Source organism: Corvus moneduloides, chromosome 1 (genome assembly GCF_009650955.1).
Source record: "Corvus moneduloides isolate bCorMon1 chromosome 1, bCorMon1.pri, whole genome shotgun sequence".
Lineage (NCBI taxonomy): Eukaryota > Metazoa > Chordata > Aves > Passeriformes > Corvidae > Corvus > Corvus moneduloides.
Window position 1 is genome coordinate 124,992,853 of NC_045476.1, and position 24,495 is coordinate 125,017,347.

The 24,495-nt window shown below is 37.1% G+C and overlaps 1 protein-coding gene across 3 annotated transcripts in view; it reads right to left on the bottom strand.

Moving 5' to 3' along the window:
• Nucleotides 1-24,495, bottom strand: part of TOX (thymocyte selection associated high mobility group box) — a 218,933-nt gene that overhangs the window by 166,321 nt on the left and 28,117 nt on the right. The gene's annotated exons all lie outside the window — the stretch shown is intronic.

Sequence of the window (24,495 nt, forward strand, 5' to 3'; positions counted from 1 at the left end):
TCATAAAAGAGTTTCTTGTGCTGCTGATAGTTGACATCCAAGTGTGTCTTGTGTCATTCAGTTGGCTGTTTTCTGCCTTCATGCTTCATCTGGCACAACTCATCCCTGTCTATAGAGGCATTCAGAAAAAGGAGGTGACAGGCAGCCACTGCTGTGAAGAATGAAGACTGTAGTGTTTAATCAGATAGTCCATGGGGTGAGTCTATGCTTGGGTGAGATTTATTGCTAGCACTGGACACTCAGGAATTTTGCTGGGTCCATGAAACTTCATCCTCATAGATCTATTTTTCAGAAGGAATAATGAGAAAATTCTCACTTTGTAAAGAAATCATAAAAACAGATCAATGAGTTACACCCTTGAATGATCTAGCTAAGGTGAATGCATTCAACTGAAAGACTGAAAACCTGACTGAGATAACTCAAGAGGAAACCTTACTATCCTTGGAGTATATATGCCCATTTATCAGATTTAGTATCCAGATAATTTTTAAATCTTTTATTATGGTGGCTATAGCACCTCTAGTTCCAGATTTAATGGCTTCTCCATAAGCTCCATCTGGAACTTGTTCAGTAATAGGACAGAGTTTTTACCGCCCAGTTCCTACAAATGACCTGACTCCACTTCCACTTCTTAGCTGAGACATCTCAAGGAATAATAAAACTGGATGTGCAGAAAGAGGTCTGTATTTATTTTAGATTCAATAAACGCCTTTAACAAAACAGTAGGGCCAGTTAAAAGTGGAGTATTTTTGACTTAATTTTAAACATATTTCCATTTTCAAGTATGAACTGCTGTTTACATGTGTGCTAGTACATTTAAAATGGAGAAATAAATATATTATATAAAAACAACGGCAAAAAAACTCCACTGTAACACTAGAACAAAATCTAAAGCAGGAATAAATATAACTTATTTCAGTTAATTATCAGAGCAGGTTTAAAATTCAAAAAGTGCTCATTTTATCAAAATACACATTTACTAAAATGCCCATGATGGAAATCGTGTGACTTTTTCAAAAGCAGTGGTATTATGGGTTATTTCCAGCCCTTATTCCTGAATGTCTACCTCCTTTCTTCTGTGCCAAACGTGGGACCTGGCACCTGTTGGAGTAAGCCATAGTTTACACAACACTACATTGTTTTGGGGGCGTATTATACCTCTTCCTCCTCCTTTGTTTCCTGAGTCTACATAAATTTTGTAAATAAACACTCCCTCTCACAAGAGGGAAGAGTTTTAAATTTTTTTTCTGTTTTCTATGACTCAGTTGCTCCCAGCACAACCACAGCACTAGCAAACAATTTTTTATACCATAAGGAAATATATAAGTAGCATGTTGGGAAAATAACACAGATTTAACTCTTCTGGTGCAAATTTCAAAGGGCCTATATGAAAAAAAGTGAGTTGAACATATTAAAAATACCATGACACAGCCTTAAACTACAAAAAGCAAGCATCCATTCCTTTTATATAAGTCTTATAAAAAAAGATGGAGTGCAGCCATCAACACTGCCAGAAGTGTCAATAATTAACAGATTTGAAAATATAAGTAGCTTATGCCAATCACACACATTTGGCAAAGGTGGCAGCCACATATTTGGCAGTTGCATGTGCTACCTGGCTACTACATCCTCACTCAGTGTTCCGCTTCAGCCAGAAAAAGCAGCTTTGAACTCTGCTAATGTCATGGATGAATGGCAGGTCAGGGCATCCAGAAAAGCAGCAGGACAACATACATTCCTGTCAAAAGTTTTGTAGGACTAACTGGCAGGTAACTACACATGACGCAGATGCTCACTCACTCCCCTGCCCCAGAAAGATGGGGAGAGATTTGGGGGAAAAAAAAATGGGTTGAGATAAAGACAGTCTAATAAGACAGAAATGGATGTGGAAAAAAAATTAATAAGAGAATAATAGAATTGTGAGTCTCAAAAAATTTATGCACAATGCCATTGGCCTCCACTTGCTGACAGATGACTAGCCAGTTCCTAATCATCTGCCCCTGGCCAGCTTTCCCCCCAGCTTATATACTGAGCATAATGTTGTATGTATGGAATACCCCTGTGGTCAATTGGGGTCAGCTGTCCTGGCTGCATCTCCTTCTGACTCCTTGTGCCCCCCAACCTCCTTGCTGGTGGAATGATAGGAGATGCTGAAAAGTCCTTGACTTGGGGTAAGCACTGCTCAGCAACAACTAAAACATCAGCATGTTATTAACATTATACTCACCCTACATCCAAAACACAGCACTGTACCAGTAAAGAAGTGAGGGCTTCAGTGGGTCAATGCCGCATCTGTCCCTACTGGGTCTCTCATGGACCGCTCAGGCGGCGCTCTGCCAGCACCCACGCGTGCACACAGTCTCACCTTCGCAGGTGGTTGTGAACAGCTGCTCACACACACAGTCTGTGCACGAACCAGAGACAAAGAGATGAGAGGGGTTCTCTGCATGCAATTCCAAGGTGTTTAATGGCAACACCCCAAAGGGAACAGAGGCAAGAAAGAGCAACAACCGAAAGCCTGCGCCTGTTTTATCCCAAAAACTCCCAAGGGCGGGTAGAGCATCCAAAACCAATAGTCTGAGGGCTCGGGGGCAGAGGCAAGGTTGAATGGCATAACAGGGGCCAATGGGAAAAGGGATGGGAGGGGGAGAATGCAAGTGACCAGCAGAATCTAGACAAAGGGAGAACTTTCTAGTTCTCTGACAGTTTTGTAAGGAGAGACCACTTTTAAGGCAACTTGAGGGGTGTAAAGTGGACTTAGCCACCGCAACATACCAGCTACTGGGAAGAAAATTATCTCAGCCAAAACCAGGACAGCTCCTTATACCACCTCTCTTCCTTCCCTAATTACATTGATACTGCTGTCACCACACTGGATGGGATCTGGACCACAAATGAGAACATTCCCTTTTGGGAAAGAAAAGCGTAGACAATTTCCTTAACTAAATATTTAGAAGCTCACTGCTTCTCTTCAGTAAGTGGAGACTAACCAATACTTCATCAATCTACCCATGCAAAGGGTAGCCAAGTCTCCATTTAGACATTGCCTCAGTTTGAAAACATTTGAAAGAAACGTGCCATCTCTGAAATACAAGGCAAAAGCTCAAAGAACAACATGAAGTGGAGGTAACTATTAAATTCTATTATTTTGAGCCTGCAGTTTACTTTCTGAATTACAGAGGAGAGAAGTTAAATCAGAAAGAAATTTTGTCTCCAGGAGCAGAATGCTAGAAGGGGACTGAAGATAATGTATACTCCATTACCAGAGGGATGGGGATGAGTTCTACAAAGGCTTAGCTTCCACTGGGAATGAATAGCAATTGAAGATACTGTCCTGTTCAATCGCAGGATATGATCTCCAGTTCTGGATTTACCAGCCTGATGCACAGAGTTGACAGCAAGAGACCCATTATTAGATCACTGGGAATGAGACCTGAATAGCTCATTGGCTCCAACAGCTGGTTGGAGTCATTTGCAGCATTTTGCATCCATGTGCCACTCCTCATCAAAATGCACTGCACGAGAAGAAATGAAAGGTACCACTCTATGTTTTTTCACCATACCTTCATTTCTATTTACAGTGGGTGAATCACCCTAAATAACAACCTTTTTCTACTTCATATTTATACCTATTGTGTTGCTGGACAACAAAAATAATGTCTAGAAAGAGTTGCTGGAGACTCAGATTTACAATCTGAATGAGAGAAACATTCACTTTGCATCTGCAGCTACATTGATATAGAAATTATTTTAAAATAGGAAACTGAGAATTTTGAAGAACTAGTCACTTCAAGTCTGAGCATTCCAAAATAAACAGATAAAAGTGTCATTGCTAAAAGAAATCACAGCTTGACAGCATGGAAAAAATAAATATAAGTGCTTGCAGCAATACTTTGAATGAAGAACACAAATATCTGACAGATGACACCTTTTTCTTGCCCAGTTCAGGAACTGCCAACAGGTTAAGCTTTAAAGCAAATTCAAAATCATGTATTCTGGCAACTCATATTTCTACTGTAGAAATTTGTCTGAGCTATTTTCAGAAATGTTGCCTGATATGAGTATTCCAGTAATTTCTGCTAAGCAGTTGAAAAGTAATAAATTTACAAGATCATGAATAAGAAGTATTTTCAGCTATAAAGTTTCAGAAAATAAAATGTAAAATGGAGGTCTAAAAGTATTTTGTTAAAAAAGCTTTCTTGATAAATCCACTACAGGGAGAACAAAAAGAAAATAACGAACATTTTTCCCAACATCCCCGGGAACCTGATCTTTGAATTACAATAGAACGTGGTCCAAGATCAGATTTACTATTCTTGGGAAAAAAATAAACCTTATATGTTTGTCGGTAGTGTTTTTCCATAGCTGGTGTTTTTGATGGTGGCATTTTTCCATCGCTGGTTCTTTACAGCTTTCATCATACAAAAATAGCTTCAACGTATACTATATTACTACCTAAGGACTTAGAAAAGAGCCTTGTTTAAGTGGGAACATAGTCTGTGTATTGTGGATGTTACGTTTCAAAACTTCCAATGGTATTAAAATCATTTCGTTTAGGATTAGAAACTTTGATGGGCAAAATTTGCTGCAAATGCTTATATTTGCTTGGATAGAAACTCTCACAAGCTATTTCTTTGCTATGAGATCACCTTTGAAAGGATTTCGGCACCTGCAGACATTTTTCATTTTAGGAGGAAGAGGAAGCCAGTGAGTAAAGGCAGGAACAACGTGTCTCATACTTGATGAAGGTGAATGAAGACATGCCGAGAGCGCATTATAAATCTACTCGGCCAAATATAGCATGGATATGGAACAGCTGGCTATGCCTGCCACTCCCGCTCATATTCTGCTACATCCACTGACATCTAAATACGTACTAGTTATTACATGTTAAAGTTTGAAGAATCCATCCATCACTTCCAAATATTAGTCTCAGCATATGGCTCTTTTGCACACAGATGGATCCAGTTCTAAAGCCTATATTCAGCATAATGATCACAAGTAATATCCTTGGACTTCACTGTGATCTCATGCAACTTTAATTCCACTGACTTGAACAAAATTCCCCTGATTTACAAAACTGTGAAGGAGCTTTGGACTCTCATTTTAGTGACCTCAGTCACACAGGCACTATTTGACAAGAAAATGTTTATGTGATCATAAACTTTAACATACTGAAATATTAAATTGAAGATGAACACTTTATGTGCTGTATTTCTCAAGAAAACTAATGAACTGTTAGCCAGTGAAAACAGCAAAATGTATTTTATTCTGCTCAAAAAAACCCTGACATCTGATTCTCTACAGAAGTGTTGTTGGTTGGGTGTTGGTTTGGATTTTTTTAAAGTTAACTGTTAAAAAGAAAGGTAAGTCTGGGGGATACAAGGCAATCTAAACGACAGTTAAAGTTTTAAGTTCAGAAATGCAAAGCTTCTTAACATACTCAGGAAAACAAGCTGTATGCACTGATAAAATTGTATGTGCTGATAATTCCCTCGCATCTCCGCTTCACTACAAAGTGCAGGTATTGTTATGTTAAACAGAAAAATATTTTTCAGTAATTCACTGAAATCCTATTTCCCAGGAACTCTTTCAAGATGGGCGATGTTATTGTAGTATTTTCACAATGCATGATTACAGAACTGGTTAATAAGAAAAACTAAATGAACAAAGAACCTGGTAAGAAACGGCAGGCATGCCCATCTCCAGGTCACCAGTCCTGAAAGGTTAACAGATGAAAGGGAAGTTGTACTGTGAATTGACAGAGGAGTAAGAGGCTTTTGCCCCCATTAGCGCTGGCCAGCATGAGCTCTCATATCAAAGCCAGCACTGTGCAACTGTGCTCACATCATTAACGTGGCACCAGACCACCCAGCAGGATCACTGTAGCATCTCAAGGTAGATGTCAAACATGGCTTTTTTTGCCATTCCACGGGGCAGAAACAGATGTGTGAGATGTCCAGAAAAGCTCTGTGCAGAGACAGACACCAAAGTGGCAGAAGCACTCTTGGGCAGCATCTGCTATCTGCTGTAAATGCATGTCAAAGAGCAGTTGGCCAAGGAGATTACTTACGGCCTGTTGCAGAGTTCCTCCAAAGCCACACACCACTGGAAGAAATGTGTCGAATGTGTTCTTGGGCATTTTTGCCAATGGTCATGCATTTAGCAGCCAAGCAGGGAGACTAAATTTCCATTTTGGTTAATCTAGTATTTTCTATGGGCCCTAAATGTACCTCATCAGAAATGCTGAACATTTGCAATATTTGAACACAGGATGTAATAATGAAGATATTACATGTGGAAAGATCACACTAAGCACATGTTGCTGTTTAACATTTCCTCTGAACCACAGTCTCCTTGTGAGGATTGGACTGTTTAATATGGTTATATACAGAATATAGAAAGTCCAAATGTCTCATGTATTTCAGCTATAGAAAATTAAATGCTTGCTATTAAATTATGAAAACTGTCATTTCTCCTGCAGTGCTTTCAAATGAGAATCAGTCTTATCTGTTGCCTTCATGAATACTGAAATAATTAGTTGATTAGTCAAATGTTAACAATTGTTACTCAGGCTGTGCCATAAGATTATGTACTCACACTGAGAATCAATGGTAATTAAGTAGTTGATCAATGTAAGCACCTTTTCAATGTGTACAAAGCTCCAATACCAGTCCATTTGTAAAACTAAACATGACAAGAGAAAACTCTTCATTGAAAGTGAGTTTTCTTCACTGAAAAGATTTCATCTTCAATGTACTGCTCAAAAATGTACTCTTTTCCCTTTCTGACATGGAGTAGAGGACTCCATGATGTTGACAATATTTGCAGTTTAGACTTAAAAATGAACACCTCTATTAGACATTGTACCCTGTCATAGATAAAAACTGAGTAAAGTAACCAAAGCAGTCTGGTATTCAAGCAATTCTGGTGCCAACTGGAAAAAGAAAAGGAAGGCAATGGAACATACTCACTTATCCGTGTCTTTAAACTATACGTTATTGTAGAGATCACACTGAAGCATTTCTGATGTACACTTCTGTACTGTTCAACAGACTTAATAAGTCTTCAAAAAGTATTTCTAATATGATTCCCGTTTAAACTCTCATGCCATAGATGGAACTGATCTGCCTAGTCATGAACATGTCATTATGTGTTGTACTGTCCCAATTTTATATGTACATGCACACACAAGACCACACACATAAAAGTGCACTAAACTGACTATAAAATGAGATGTAGCTCATTAAATCAAGAAACTTACATTACAATTTTTAAACCTTACATTTATTTCAAAATATTTTACAGTTGGTTTGCTTTGCAATAATTCCCCCTCTTTCACTAGTAAATTGTCAAAATATTTGCAAAATCCGAAGAGCTGTCCAGAATTTCCCATACTTGCAGTGATACTTAATTTAACTTTCCTAAGTTCCAGTGGATACAGTCATAACAAAAAATATTATATAGGTATAAGGGGGTCCCCAGTGAATCTGAATGTTATATATATTTTTTTTTGTATGAGGTGAACATTCGATAACCTGTTCCAAGAATGATGTCAACCTTTCAAAATAAAATCTATACCGGCTGTTTAAATCCAAAATGAAATGCTATCATAACAACTGATATGCTATATTGTTTGGGTTTTTATTTCATCATCACAGAAAATAAAATTTTCCTTTTACATGATTACATGGAAAACTTGAAATAGACAGAAAAGGACAGCTCTAGCAAAAGTTTCAGAGAAAATCTAGGACTTAAAATGTTTCTTACCTATCTTTGCTACCTGATCTGAACTCTATGCTTTATATCCCATAAATAGATATAAAACACAACCCTGCGAAAACCAACATTTTCTTTTTCAATTAACTGTACTGAATGTTTTACAAGTGCTTCCTCCTCTGAGTATTATGTAAAATATTTCTGCACAAATGTATGTGTAAGGAACATGTTTAAATCTATTTGTATGCAGAAATACAGTATTTCCATATAAATATCAATGTTTTTCTGCATAAAGACCAAACAGGAGTTTAATATTACAAGTTTTGCTCTTGCTGCATACACATAGCTGCTATTGATGTTAGGGGAAAAAAAAACCAAAACCAAAAAACAACAACCCAGAAAAGCCTTGAAGAAAAATGCTTTGTAGACTGAAGAGGATTTATCCAGTGTTTAAATTAAAGCACATAATACTCTGACACTGAGTAACTTTAATTCCACTGAAATATAGACACTATAAATTCAGTCACCTATTCTCATATAAACTGGGGCAATTGCCTGCTCCTCCTCACTTCTTAATGTTTGATTAATAAATATAACAAGGCATCTTTTGTCTGCAAGTTCCCTTCATCGGGCTAACAAACAGGACAAAAAATGATGAAGCACTTGGTATAGGCTTGCATGCACTCTAAAATAACCATTCTCTCAGCCTTACTGCACTGCCTGGAGAATTTCAGCAGGTTTGTCTAAGAAAATATATTGGCCTGTCCTGACTAGAAAAAATATAAACCATAATTTTAGCTGTTGTTTTCATTCCTTTTATACTGACCAATAACTCAGCTTTCTTATATCTGGCAATGCAGCCTTTATAACATAGTTTGGTTTGTACTGGCATTTTTGGACCATTTTTCTTTAAGTGTCATGTATCTCAAACAGCTTTACAGAATGAATTACTGTGTTCGAACAAGCATTTCTGCAGTATGATATGAAGCCCATGGATCAATCTGTAGGTAGGAATAAGAGAAGGAACATGATTGTTTGTAGTTGTGGATTAACCTTTGGAGTTTTCAGATATGGAACTCAACAACCACCAACTGAAAGAAAATCCTGGCATGATGGCTTATATGAAGGATAAAATCTGTAACAATACAACGTCACCTAATCGAGTTTGCTCTGAGACCTTTCTAACTCAAGGCTTAAGAGCATGATGTAAGTCCCAAACATACAGCCTTCACTCACATGCACTACAAGCAATTCTGCAAGTCTGAACTTCTAGATGTTCACAAAGATGGAGTAATAAATGTTCTGGGGCTCAGATATAAGAACTGCTTCAAGACAACAATCACTGCTTTTGGGCATTTTCTAAGAGATGATGAGTGTTACACAGAGGACCCTGAAAGGACAAGTCCAACATTTTAAATCTTATGTCTCCTACTTTAGACATTATTTCTTTATCCTCCTTTGAAATGGGAGTATACAAAATGATAACTCTACTTCCAGAGCCATTGGGTTATTAGAATATTGTGTAATATCTTGATTACAGATCGAAGTATTGAAAAAAGTGTTAAAACAAGTAGACAAAACTACAGATATGCCAGTATTATTTTAAACTGACTATTCAAAAAGGTTATTTTAATAATTAATCAAATAGCTGTATTATAATAGCAATAAATGATCTCAGATGTAATTAACTCAATTATAAACATTTCTTGTGAACATATAAAAGATTGAAATTCATTAGCATATAAAAACCACTACAAGTTTTGGTCTATAAATATACCCAAACAAGACTTTTAACTACTGAAAGCAAAATGCACACTATCATCCAGAATTCATGAAAGCCAATACAGTGATATCAGGATATTCCTTCTATTTCATTCAGTCTTCCCAACTAGCAATCTTATCGTTATAGCTCATATAATTCCTGCTTTGATGTACTATGAGCTATTTTCAGTCTCAAATTATCTCCAAAAGCCCAGCTACCACTGTCTCAGATAATATTTCTGTTGACTTCAAAGCTTCTCTGGTTTACATAGTGCAACTCAGGCAAGTGCAAGATCAACACATTTATTACAAAGTTTTATTGCCTAAAACTAAAGTTAATTAACTTCTTTATGCTAAGTGGAGGACACCACAAGACCTATTGTTTCAGTAAAAGCCATCAGTAATATTTTCAGGAGAGGGAGGGAAGGAAGGGAATAATTTCTAAGAAACGAAGAAGTTTAAAAAAAATAGTGTGAGAAGCAAATTAACAGTGGAAGAAACACCATGACCACAATACCAAAAAATAGTTTTAAAAAAATGGTAGCGCAAGAAAAAGAGCAGTGTTGGACGGTGCACAGCAAATGAAAAGCATAATGGAAGCTTCTCACTCACATTGTATTTTATTCTAAAAAACATATGGACTTCATGTTTTCAGTCTGTTAGTATTGAACACTATAAATGGCTTTAAATTTTGAAAACCAATAACATCCATGACATTGCTTTCTATGACAAGAATTATGTACAATATTATATATTAAGTATGAGCATGAAAATTTTACTGTTACCAGCTGTGGTATCTAAAAAAAAACCAACTAGTGCATCCCTATGCATTGATTACCACTGGCAGCAGGCAGCTTGCCTGCACAGAAAGAGGGAGAGGTGCTCTTGTAAAATTTGAGCATAGGATTCTGAACTTGTCAGGAGTCTCTACACTGACTTCAAAGTACTGATGATACTTCACCTACCTAATTGTCTTCTCCAGCCTTCCAGAACTAGTGATTCTGTACATAAGACATCTAGCACCTTAAGGAATTAGCATGCATTTAATGGAAAAAAAAGTGTGTCCTTTAAAAATATCCATAATGATTGTAGCCAGAGGAATTAATAGACCTACAGCCATCAACACCCCTGTTCATTACAAAATATAAATACACACTAGAGACATTCTTTTTCTTCAAGTTCACTGAGTATGTTGAATGAATTTAACATTTGCTGCAATTTATGGTTACTGAATTCAAATTAAATCTAGAAATCAACTCAGCCCCTTTCTGCATATGAAGCCTAGCGTGGCTGTGAGATGCCGAGGAAAGAAATGCTTACTCGAGAATTGCAGCTCCTTTCTGCCTCTCCTACAGTTTAAGAGTGGGACAGAAATCAGTGAGAGGCAGACTTGGAACTTTTTATGTTCTCCTTCCCCACAATGGGGCAGCCCCGGTTCCTTCCAACAGGACGGGGAAAAACAATGGCTCCTGGAAGCTTGCTTTCATGAACTTCAGCGGCTTTCACATACAACCTTGTGCAATGGATAAACACTCATGCCAAAAAAGGGGAGGGAATACCCTGTATTTCTTTCATCTTGTATGCAAACCCAATTTGCTCCAAGCAACAAACATCCTTCTTCACTCTATAAACTATCCCAAAGTGAAGTATCACGTGAACAAAAGAGTAGGCCAAAAACAACAAATGTAAACAGAACACCTTAAATTAAATTAAACTTAAGAACTACTCACTGCAAATTACCTAAATACGTGAGGATCTATTTAGGATACATAGAATTAAATTAGTGTGAGAAATTTTTAGAAACTTAAGCAGAGGAAGAAAACAGAAGCTGAATTACACATAATCACGCCCTCATGTCATCTCTAAGAGTATGTCAAATTAGAGCGCTTAAGAAAACGCAGGAAATCTAAATGTGGTCCTGGACGGGCTGAACCTGGGCTCCATTTCAAAGGACTTTTTCTCCAGTTGTCTGCTACCTCTTTTAAACCTGATAATGGAGACTTGGGTCTGGTCAGCTTCAGACTGGCATTTGTCTTTGATAACTTATTTCTTCTGTGCCTGCATATCTCCTCAGGCAGCTAGTTTCTGATAAAGTTTACTCTAAAAAAAAATCTACTATGAACAAGTAATTTGAAACCAATCTAAGTACATTTACCCTTTCCAACATTACGTTTCAAATCACACAAACTAATCAGGCCTTTGTAATTTGCAAAATCTGGAAAATGCCAGAGTTCCATGAAATAATGATTCAAATAGTGGCAGTCTTCATTTGTGTTCAAGGCATTGTCCTTTATTGATGGTTGCTCTGGTGGCAGGGTAGTGGATTACAAAGGCTCTGCTGCTTGAGTTGGTGGTAAGTTTTAACAGCTGAAGGTGATTTGTTTGGGGCCTCAATCTTGCAACCTCTTCTGCAAGCAGGTTTCAAATATTGTTCTAACTAGTGTTTCTGCAAATGAAGTAAACTGCAGATATGAGGGAGTCAGAGGCTTGATATTATCTGGGGAAGCTGCTTTTCAAGTCTTGCAGCAGATCCTTGGATTTCTATGTGTTTTGTCAAGCTTGAATAATGTGAATGCATATGAATTTTCATATGAATATGAAATTCATCTATATGAATATGAAAAAGAATTTCATCTGCACTTGAAGACATATTGTTCATTTTAGAAATACAGCATACATTTGTCTAAATTCACCAGGACATTGTGATATGATTTTCTGCTCAACAAAGAAAACCACTGAAACATCGCTGCTAAACCGATACTATCAAAGTACAACTTAACAAAGCTCATAATCCAAGGGCTAAATCAGATTCCTTCGCGTGAATAATTTTAGTAAAGCAAACAGTCCATACTATTGGAGACAAATTTCAGCTTTGGTACTGCAAACTGTTAGCTTTAAATGCACACGACCGCATTTGTGACTTTAGGTGAGAATATTATACAATACCAACTTCATACAAAATGTGACTACAATTCAGTGGTAGTGCACTGATTCCAAGAGGTAATTTCCAGAACAGTTTTGTTTCCCACATAAGAAGCCTGAACTTAAAATGTTCTTTTAGACTGTACTGAACCTAGAACATAGGACTTTTGTCTTCATTTCTGCTGATCTTATCAGCCAAGTCGACCTAACCAAGCACTTGCTCCCCATCAGCACTGGCTTTACTGTAGAAAAAAACCATGATCAACCTTAAAGGAAAAGAGCCAAGACTTGCAACCTAGATAAAAATAAGATGGATAGATGGATAGATGGATAGATAGATAGATAGATAGACAGATACATAGACAGATACATAGACAGATAGATAATGCTGTAGTTTACCTCTACGAGGAAAAAAAAAACCAACGCCCATTTCCAGCAAAGGACTTAAATAGGAGAACTCTTGAAGCATAGAAGATACAAGCCTAACTAGGAAGTTAGGGATCTTCTCTAGCTCCAAGCAATCCTAATGAGATCAGGAAGCTTTTCTTACAGAATCCAATAGAATCAGAGCCTTTTCTGGAATTACTGAATAGGCTGGTACAAGCAGTACTAGACAGATAACCTTGAAAAATAATTTCCCAGCTATAACTGATATGAAAATCCAAGTAATATGACTGCTATACATAGGAAAACAATCTTAAATTAAAAAGAAAACACCCTCCCAAAGAGTTCAGTGCTAATTTAAGCATTTTTTTCCTAACCATAGAAATGAACAGGTGCAGGGTTGTGAAAAGTGCTGTTGAAGAAGTGCTCTGTTTGCCAGAATGCAAACAGAAAGAAGAAAAACTTCCATGAATGCAGTCATAAAAATGTCTAAAATTTAACCTTTAATCTTCTTTAGCTAAATAAATGAACTAAATGTAAGATAGAGATTTTAACTCTAACAAGATATATTTAGTGATTGACTTTTACCATCTAGTGAATTTTTGCTTATCAGATAAAATGTCTAAAAAGAATATTATCCAGCATACTTAGTGCTACACCCTCATCAACTTTCATTTGTTCACAGGCACATGAAAGCTGATGAGCAGAATTTTAAGAAAAATTATAAAGGCATGTAGTTGTTTAATGGTTCATGATATTTTTCCAGTTTTGTAACATAAAAGCCAATTACTTGAGATAGGGCATTAGCTGCTAATTGAAAGTATCCATGTTTTCTTTTTTCCCCCAATCATTTAAAAAGTATGAATTACCATCACCAGTTCATCATATCACATAGAGCACTATACAACTCACTATGAAAAATGAACAGATTATCCTACAACTTTTCTTACTCCAAGCTGATTAATAAAACCTTGGAAAACAATAAAATATGGTAGAGTGAGATCAGGCTTTTAAGCACAACCACAAACAATCTAGGTATAAATTGCACAACCCATGAGTATTCCCATGCAGCATCATGCTCCAGGCAAACTCTGCTGCCTTTGTTGTCCTCATCCTAACACAATGGCTCATCGTAGGGAGCTACAATATTCATTACACTTCACAAAAGCTGTGCTATGTTCTCAGGGCTGAAAGGGAAACCTTGCTCACATATAAGATGTTGTGAGTGGTTACTCTCCTCCATGAATTCTCCACCTGTGAAGTTTCCACCAGAGGCAGAAGTTGCTTTCACAAGTCACTGATCAAATACACAAATTGCTGTTGAGCATGAACTGATGTTGTGCACACAGAAGCCCATTTCTTCCCCAAATGCACAGACTCCCTTTGCTCTCCGTGGTTCCTCTCCCTCTGTTCTGCACTGTGGCTCAGTTGCTGCAGCACAGGCACTGAGACCCACTATGACCCACCCTAGGGGGAACTCACATGCTGAAGATAAGACCTAAAATGAAGCTGTCAGTGTCCTTGTCAACGTGTTGTCATACAACTGCAAACTACAGAAGAGTTAGTCTGTCCTTCAGGCATCAGGACACATAGTGTAGGCAATATAAGCCTGGCCATCAAGGCTGTAATAAAAGCCTGTGTATGTACATTTTGCTATTTATATCTACTTTGCAATTATTTTTAATAGAGGGAAACGTGTGAAGGAGAAATGCATAATTGCTCACTGCAATTGACTCCATAGTCTTTGCTATAGTTTACAACAAGTTTTATTACTAGAAATATTTTTAGTATTATTACCAAAAATTTACAAAATATCTAGAATGGTAAGAGTGATAACGGTTATGCAATACAGAATGCAGACCTGGCCTTTGCAAAGCTGTTACAGCTGTTATCATGAACACCAAATCACTGGACAGCAGTTATCTGCTAGACTTATACTTCAGTTATTTAGATAAGAAAATAACTGTAGTACTGGAGATGCTTACCAAATGGTGTCTCAAGTTATTTTTAAAATAGAATAGGACTAAAAGTCATGAAAAGTCTTGAAAATTACTGCTGTTATCAATTTTTGAAGTTAGTGCCTTAGTGGTATGGATACTGAGCATCCTGCATAAATTAGAAGTATATGATGTGAAAGACAGCTGAACCAGGCCCTTACAGGTAAGTAATGGTAAAAGCAAATTGTAGAAAAGCACAATTCTTCAGTACCTCTTCAGAAGTCTCTAAAAATACCTTCAAGATTTCTTCTTTTGTGGAGGCAACTTTCTGAGAGCTGAGGTCTCCAGGAGCTGTGGAACTTCTTAAACAAGTAAGAACGAGTTTTTTATAAGCAGAGGGGAAAGCTAAAAATTCTTCACAAGAGGAGATAAGAAAGAGCATAATTTTTTGCTTAGCCACTCTACTACTTAAAAAAAAAAAAAAAAGAACTTTAAGGACAACATATGGATAACAAACAAGAGGGTTAAACAAACATAAAAAGACAAAAACAGAGAAGTTGAAAAGGAGGAATAAAAGAAAATAAAGAAAAACATTAAAGTATTTCTGATCCCTTCTGAGAAGCAGATCAGAAAATTACATGTCAAAGTACTGTAATTCTGTCTATTATTATGTCTTAGGGGACATTGATAGTATTGCAATGGGAGTAATTATTATACATACGCAGAAGATGCATTTTGGGGGATGGGAAAATATCACTGCTTTAGGAGCTTTTTATTAATTACGTAACATTATATTCCACTAAAAATTAGAATTATTACCATGTTTATCTTACTCAAAAATGCATTATGCTTTTTACCTTGTTATATTCAAATGTACTTTTACTGTGTATCTTTTCACCAAACTGACCACTCACTAATTACTTAAATTATTCTATCATACTCTGGTAGAAAGATTAATACTGTCAGGAAAGTATAGGGCTCTGAAATGTTGTCAAAACAAAGAATATTGATCTTCTTAAAACACTGCATTTAGTATATAAATCACACAAAAATGATTGACATTAATATGTGCCTTTTGTGCAAATGCACTTTATCATGTACCTTTTTGACAGTAATAGCAATTTATTATACTGCATGGCACCTTAACATACTGTACAGACAATTTTTTCAATTTGAGAGTTTCCATTAAAAGACAAAAAAAAAAGTTCTTGAGCAAAAAAAAAAATTAACTGTCTTTATTCAATTTGATTTAATACCTTGTCAGTTTGGTGCATTTTTTACGATTCTTTGTATAAATAAAAAGTTGAAAAGAGCTATTCTAATGGTAATTTGGATCAACCTTACAAACATATGATTCCAGGTTTCTAAAAGAGGCCCACTTGAGGGGGCTTTAAAACTGAACAAAAAGAGCCCTAGGGCTCTACAACTCACATTTAACCTACTTACATGAAAAAGGAACTGCTTTGGTTAAGAATAAACTTCCACAAGCTCAGGTTCAAACCAAACATGCCAGCATATTAGTGAGGAAATGAAACAGCAAATAGTAACTCCTTTCATACTTGTAAAAGAATACTGTATTTATTTAAATGCTTTGGCAGAAATTCTTATTTTAATTACATTGCATTTAGTGCAATAACATTTTCATAATTAAGAAAAAATAACCAATTCATTTTAAAGATCTATGAAAAGCACAGCAACCTAAAATATATGGAGAAAATGTAATTGTGTGAATAAATCTGTCTGACTAACGTGGGACATGAGTCAGGAAAAAATGATAGTCTGTTTTTTATTCTGGGCAAGCCTATGCAACACAGGCACAGTAACTCAAAGGAATTAACATCTGTCTGTTTGGAAATCATTGTAACCCTTACACAGTTTACAACTGTGGTTGTGTTTGATGCGTTATTTTTCCTTCTAAATAAAACTTCTTGCTGCCATCACGCATACTTTTTCTTTATGTCCACCTATCAACAGAAGTGCTGGACTGTTCTTTAGAAACAAAGATTTAATTTATTTCATTCTGCTCTTCAAAGTGATAAAGAGAAAGAAGGGAAAGACACTTTCTTGGAAGATCCATGTCACTGGCCACTACATCATAAAAATCAAAGACTGTCTGTGAAGGTTTTCTCTTAGCACTCTGTAGCAATGAGGTCAGAGACAAGGAAGTGGTTTCACTGTGATCACGAGGGTGAGGACATACATTTAAAATAATAGAAGCAGCTAAAACCAGAACAGAACAAAAAGCTAATTATCCCTCCATGAAATGATCATGATCATTCAATCCATGTGCTGGCAAGCTACCTTAGTTTAAAACCTATGCCTACATTCCTGAGGTCCTCATCATGGGGATAAAATATATCAGATCAATTTTAGGCATGTGTCATTGATTAGTTTTAATACTTATTAAGAACACTTTGGAATGGAAAAAATTACACAGTCTACAGTAACACTTTCTATTTTACATGTTCACCATCCAACTGCTTTATCACTTCAATCTCATCCTTCACTGGGTCATTCAAATATACATTTATTTGGAAACAATAGTGCAGCTGCTGCTTGTTTGCACTGTTTCTAGAGTTACTCAGCAATTTAACTAGTTCACTGCTTGCAGAAAGGAAGAGAAGGCACAGCAAAACTTCAGGAAATGCAGAGGCATAGAAGCCAGTGTCTTCAGTTTCATCTGTCAAGGCCTAGTTAATTTGCTCACCATTACTCCTGCTGGTCAGGCATGGTGGAAAATTCTTGTTCTGATGACTGGAAATTCATTCATCAGCAGTTGATAACCATTTGCCCTTACACAAATATCATCCTTTCGCTTAAATTGCTCTTTTCCCTCTCTACAGTTTTTCTCCCTCAAATAGTTATGACTGAAATAATCTCTTCTCTCATCCTTCTTTTTTAGCAGACTAAACAAACTCAGATGTTTCCTGCACGCCTCATGAGCTCAAGTATCAGGCTCAGACTAGACATGGTAGTGTCTCAGCCACTTTCTGTGCAGGGTACACTGCCTTGCTCAGGAATGCCTTGCTCACGACATGTACCCTGCTCTTGGGAATTGGATCAAAGCACCAATGTTTAACAAAAACACAGCTGTCAACATAAAAATAGACATTGTTTGCTCTTTTTACAATAGGTTGTTCCTTCCCATGATCATCCTAACAGATCTTCCCTATACCTGTTCCATTCAAAACTTGTCTCCCTTGAATACAGGTGATCAGACACAGGTGGTCACACCAGTGTCTAACATAGCATCTTACCCAGCTCTACCAGAAATCTTCCCCCAGACAAATCTGTGGATGTTTGCTATAATTATTGTCATGGCTCATGTGGGCAGCTTTTATTCTTCAGCAGCCAGCTCTGCTGTTCAGCTGGGTGTGACTCTGTGCACCCACCCTTTCACAGCATCCTGACACTCCCAGCTTTTAGGGCTGCACACTTTTTCTTGACATGCTATGACTTTTTGTAGCAATGGTGCCTCTCCATTTCTGGTTATGAGCAGAATTAAGGCACTCTTATTTATATGACTCATCATAGCATTCAGTAAGAAAACATTAAATAAGATTTCAAAATCAATCCAACAGGTCCTGTGATTTCTTTCACCAGTCCTTTCAGAATCCTATTGACTTGATTGTTCGTACCTTAACCTCTCTCAAGATTATTTTGCACAGCACTGTCTCTCATTTCCATATCCATACTCCTCTCCCCAACTACTCAACATTCTTTTTCTTTACTGAATATAACATGTTCTATTCAAGTGTTGAGATGCTTATAAACAATTTCTACTCTCTACCTATCTGTACTGCATAGCTGTTATACTTCTTTTCTTGTTCTGTTTTTATTTATAAAGTTGAAAAACCTTGGCTGTTGGTCTTCATATGATTTGCAAAGTCTAACATGCTTTATTTTTTAACCATTTTCTTCTCCATTATAAGACTTCAATCGTTATTACTTCTAGAGGCATTAGTCCTCTAGTGAGGATTAGGGAAGGGCCTAGAGGGGAAGCCGTAAAAGGAGTGGCTGAGGTCACTTGGTCTATTCAGCCTGGAGAAGAGAAGACTGAGGGGAGACCTCACCAATGGTCTACAGCTTCCTTGTAAGGGGAAGTGTAGGGGCAGACACTGATCTCTTCTCTATGGTGACCAGTGACAGGACCTGAGAGTATGGCCTGAAATTGTGTGAGGGAATGTTTAGGCTGGACATCAGGAAAAGGTTCTTTATCCAGAGGGTGTTTGGGCACTGGAACAGGCTTCCCAGGGAAGTGGTCACAGCACCAAGCCTGACGGAGTACAAGAAGTGTTTGGACAATGCTTTCAGGCACATGGTGTGACTCTTGGGGATAGTGCTGTGTGAGGCAGGCACAAGACACCAGAAGCTGGACTTGACAATCCTTGTGGGTCCCTTCCAACTCAGGGTATTCTATGATTCCTCAATCAGGCCCAGAGTTCTCAGAACTTTAAAATTTTTTTCAGCTTTTGTTTTAGAAATAAATCTCAGTGTCTGCATCTTTGACTGCAAAAATGTCCCAGTTTCTTTTACATTTAATTTTTCAATTCACAGGTCTTTATTTTGAGTTGTGTTTTAAAGACACTACAAAAGACTATCTTCCTCATATCAAAATGGGAAATGAGAACTCCTGTCCCCACATACTTCTCTTATTCAAATAAATCCTTACTTGTAACAACAGAGTATTTCTTTCTTTAGAAAAAAGGCCAAGCAATCCAATTTACCAGCTTATAACTGCTCAACATACTGCTTTGCTTTCTGCTTCTCTGGATTTTCCTTATTGGTACTGGCTGCAATTGTTCCCTAACCATAGTTTGATTTCTTATCAATCTTCCCATTTCCAAATTGGAAAAATTAAATTCAGGAATAAGACTTGAAAATAAGTGTACAGAGAGGTACATTTGGTGTATGTACTTGTATACACCTAAGACTAGGTGTACACAAATATAGGCCATTTCTTTGTAGTTTAATCTCATTCTGCAGCAAAATTTCATTGGTTCACTGTTTGAACATTGGTTTCAAAGCTTCCTTAACAAAAAAAGTCTTCTTTTTCTGATCTCTGAGTTTTTTTCCCCAGACCGTGGCAGGGATCTATGGCAGATGACAGCATTACCTGTCTCAAAATGAACCCTAGTCCATAGATTGTTTTTCACTCCTCTGGTGCCAAATGCATTGATTCTTTTCAAGAAGGAACATCCAACTGCATGTCGTGCCTTTCTCAGATGCTGGTGGAGATCATCTAGCAGTCTGTAGCTTACAGTTTCCTATCTTGCACAATTTCTAACTGCTTCTGGCTCCTAGCCCCTCTATTATCTCAGTCTTGCTTTCTAGAGATAGTATATCAAAAAATTGCTGCAGAGCAGCTACCTTTTGACTCTTCATTTCTCTTCTTTATTTCCAGTCCACCAAATCCCTATCTTAGTTTTATTTCTTCCCCATTATTAGATTTCTTCCTCTGCTTTGCTAGGAGGTCATTCTTTGCAGCCAGAAAATCAGGTCCCTCCAGATACTTTTGCCCATTAGACATGTGCAGATCTGGAGATGCTCATGCAACTGAACCCTCTCCCTTTTTTTTTTTGGGCACACCTTCCCATCCTCATCTGAACTGCCATGCACTCAGGCACGCACTTCCATTCCTCATCTCTTTTCTTTCACAGGTTTTACAAATAGGAGTTTTCATTCCTTTGGACCTTACTTTTCAGAATGATATGTTTAATTTATTCACTGTTAAAGTAAAACATTCCTGAATATACAAATGTTCAGACAGAGAAATGTTTTAATTAGCCAATACATCCATCCAATATTTGTCTGACGTGTTTCAGATATTGAAATGTATAGTATAAATTACAAAGAAAATCAAATGACACAAATTCACATAGAGAATGAAATATGATTGCATAAGGTCTCTTAATGCCTGAATGAGCATATGTCAGATTCTCTGTACAGCAAGTTGCCTTCCATTTCTATCCAGAGAAATAATGTGCTCAGTTGCTTCATTTATTTATTTGAATTATGGCTATATTAAAGTAAATAATGCAATGTCCAATGTTTATTTAATATAGAAACCAGAAATAATTTTAAAAATGTGTTTTTCCCCAACAGGTATGCACTTAGCAAACTAAAATTAAGACTTCGGTTAATTAAATTACCATGTGTTAAAGAAAAAAAAAGGCTCATATACTGTATGTGAAAGAAAAACAGCACAGGGGAAAATCATTACGGCAACTTCCACATAAAGTCTTTTCCTTTCATTTTTTAAATATTTTCTTTAATGAAATTTTATTCTGAACATTGGCCTGTATGTGGTATCAGATCCTGACTGATTCACTCCAGCATTATTTTGTTTTCAGCTCTGGCAGTCTGCAATTCAATCCCTACTGCTTGGCAAGATGGAGGCTCTCATGTTTTCACAATGTAGAAGCCTACACTTTGCAGCCAATTACTCAGATGTAACATAGGCTCAAGTGAGCTTTTTTACAGGAAGCACAATAAAAGATAAACAGCCTTCTGCCCTGAGAATGGGTAGTCTCAACTGCTCTTGGGCACTCAGAGACTGAGTCATGGGGCATAAGGCACTCCCTGTTCCATGGCAATGTGCTTGGCAGAAGGCCACAGCAGTGTCTCCAGAGCTCCCTGGATATGAAGTGTCCCAGGCGTCTTGCAAGAGGAAGATCCAGAGGCACAGCTGATCCCAGCCTGGACCATCTAGGGCCTCCACACCATTGCTACCACAACAACATAAATTACATCAGGACAGACACCAGCTGACAAGAACTACTATATACTATATTCCTTTTTTCAAGTTGGAGAAAGTGCTGCAAATATTTCATGGCATATTTAGGACATTATTAATTTTTCATTTTCTATCAAGGAATGAGTGAAGAAAATCGTTAATTTACAGACAGCAACTGATGTGCTTCTCTTACATATTGCATTTTGAGCCTAGATATAGTGCTGATGGTACAACTGCAATATGAAAGGAATGAGAGGGAAGCATTCATGGAAAAGTTGTTTTTATCAACATTCTGACTTTTTATTACATCCCCCATTTCTGTTAATTGTACCTAGGAAGCAGACTCAAAATTACATGCACTATGATATGTGTGACCCTGAGAACTCAACTACCTTTCTACAGCAACAAGAAATACCTAACTGTGGATATAAATAAGAAAGTATGGTTCAGGAGAAGTGATGCTGAATGAGCCCATCATGGAGAACAAACAGTCCAGAAGAAACTCCCAGATCTGACCAGTTTAATCTGGGGTACACTCAACTGCAAACAGGAGAAGGCCAATTTTTTCTGTATTACAACAAAATACAAAAGAAGGTGTGCTCCAGTGCGCATCCTGGTGCAGGCCCTCAAACATGTCCTGACTTCAAGATGGAAAGACAGATGAGAGTGACCAACTCCCAGCTCATGGAATGAACCTGTAGGGAAATCTACAGAAAAGGAGGAGGTAGATCTCCCATCAGGTCCCTAGAGTATGAACCAGGTCTTTGGGCCATCCTTTGATATGCTCCCTTCTTTAGCATGTGAAGGCACAAAACAGCTTGTAGTGATTTTGCCACTGGCTCTGCAGCTTATATGCTCAGAATGACCCCTCTCCCAAACTCCAGGCAAACTAAAAACACAAACAAAAAGTGGAAGGACTCAGTATAAGTTTTCACCCTCAAACATTGGTGGCCAGTAAAAGGCATCTAAATGTGTATAGTTTCAGTCAAGATGCAACATTGTTATGAAAAACAGCCATGTCAAAATGTACAGGAAAAAGTAATGAAATAAAGTCTATGAAACATAAATTAAATTCATGCTGTAGTGCAAAACAAGGACAAAATCATTCATAAGCCACCTGCAAACTGGAATAAACTTGGAAAATCACTTCTGCACCAAAAAGCTTGCGGGATGTTTTGAAAAGGATGAAGTCTCTCTCTACAAACCTCTATGTCACTTCCTTAGTCACTTCTAGCCACAACAGGACAACATGAAACTAAAACAGTGTGCTGTATTCCTGAACAAAGAGTAATTTTAAACATAAGTTATTTCAGAAAAAAAAAACCCGTGATAAAGAACTGGATATGTTCTGATCTACTTGGTGCTGAAAGAACAAAAGATAAAAAATATAGACTTTATCTTCAATGTGATGCTTTCTCCTACACTATTCAAAGTGACTACATCTACAAGATAGAGCTCATACTTAATCCATGAGGCTATGCAGCATAATCTATCCAATACCTTGGGCTATCAACTCTGTCCAGCTGGTCATTAATCCCCAGGAAATAATCTGCACCTCAATTGTTACTGCTTAATTAAATGTAGCGATCCATCTGACATACAGAATAAGGATAGAAAGAAACCCTAATAGAAGGTGACTCCTGCAGAATTGGAACTCTACCTTTCCCTTGTAGACATAATGTAACACAATGTTTGGTTACAGTTTATATGGGTTTCTGTGTATTAAATTACTATGGAGATGCTTCCTATTGAATGCAGTGTAAATATATGTCAGAACACAAACTTAACCAAGAAAACATAAAAAAGGTCAGATGACTCTTTCCTTCTCTTCTATATCTATTCTGATCTTTAAATTCCTGAAGACAAGAACTGCTTACGCATTCGGACCTGCCCTGTGTGTACGATGCCTAGTCTTGGCAAAACCCTGTGATGACAGTCTTTTAGAACTACCAGCAAAGTTGGTACAACTTGGCAAGACAGCTCAGAGCAGGTTTTCACTTAACAGTGAAAGAAAACAATGTCTTTTTAGATCAGAAAAATATGAGAATATGTACACACTTCACGGAGATGAAGAATTACTTGACCTCTGTACTGCCTCTTTAATATAAAGAAAATAACTTATCTCTACATTAGATCTTTCTCCAAAATTAAAAGAAATTACGATTCATATGTTTCCAGAATTATCAGAACTATGTAAATGACAAAGCTTAGTATATCAAAGCTGATTCTGTAATGATTGTAGATCTTCTGCTAACTTTGCTTGTATCATCACCATAACTCTCAATTCAGTATTTCATTATTCACTCGCTTAGGAAATAATCTTTGATTGTCAAGCAGCAGCAGAGAAAAGCAAACATTTCGAATTGTAAAACATGACTGAGATAAATGAAAAGAAGTGGGCTCAACCACACATTAAACACAAGCTAAAAGGTACAAAAGGAGACAGGGATCCATTGCTGCTCTGGTGCCTGAAGATAGAGCTGATACGGCACCAAGTTCAGAACTGAATGCAGAAGTCCCTTCTTGAGCCATGTGTCAGAGAGTTGCACAGAGAGAAACAGACTCAGACCTGATGGGGGCCCCGTTAGGTATGAAAAGACAAATCTGTCTGCCAGCCCACACACTCACCAGCCTTGTTTTTAGTAAGACTATTCACAAGGAGGTCTGCAGCAGTGTCAGTGACAGGTTTTAGGATCTGTTCAACTATCTGCCCTGGGGAATTCAAGACCTCCAACTATTGTCATCTGTATTATGGGCGAGATCTACTCTTACTGCTTCCTTACAAACCAGAGTACAATTCAATCTTTGAAGTGCACATCTCAATTCTTTCTCTTCCTCAATTTCTAGAACTACTCACAGTTCTTTCAAATGCATGAAGTATAAGAAATATTTCATGATTGTCCAAAATTCTCTTAGAGAGTTCTTTCATATTTATATACTTATATTTTTATATTATTATATACTTATATTAATATTTTATATTATTATTATATACTTATATATTTATATACTTATATTTTATATTATAAAAATATA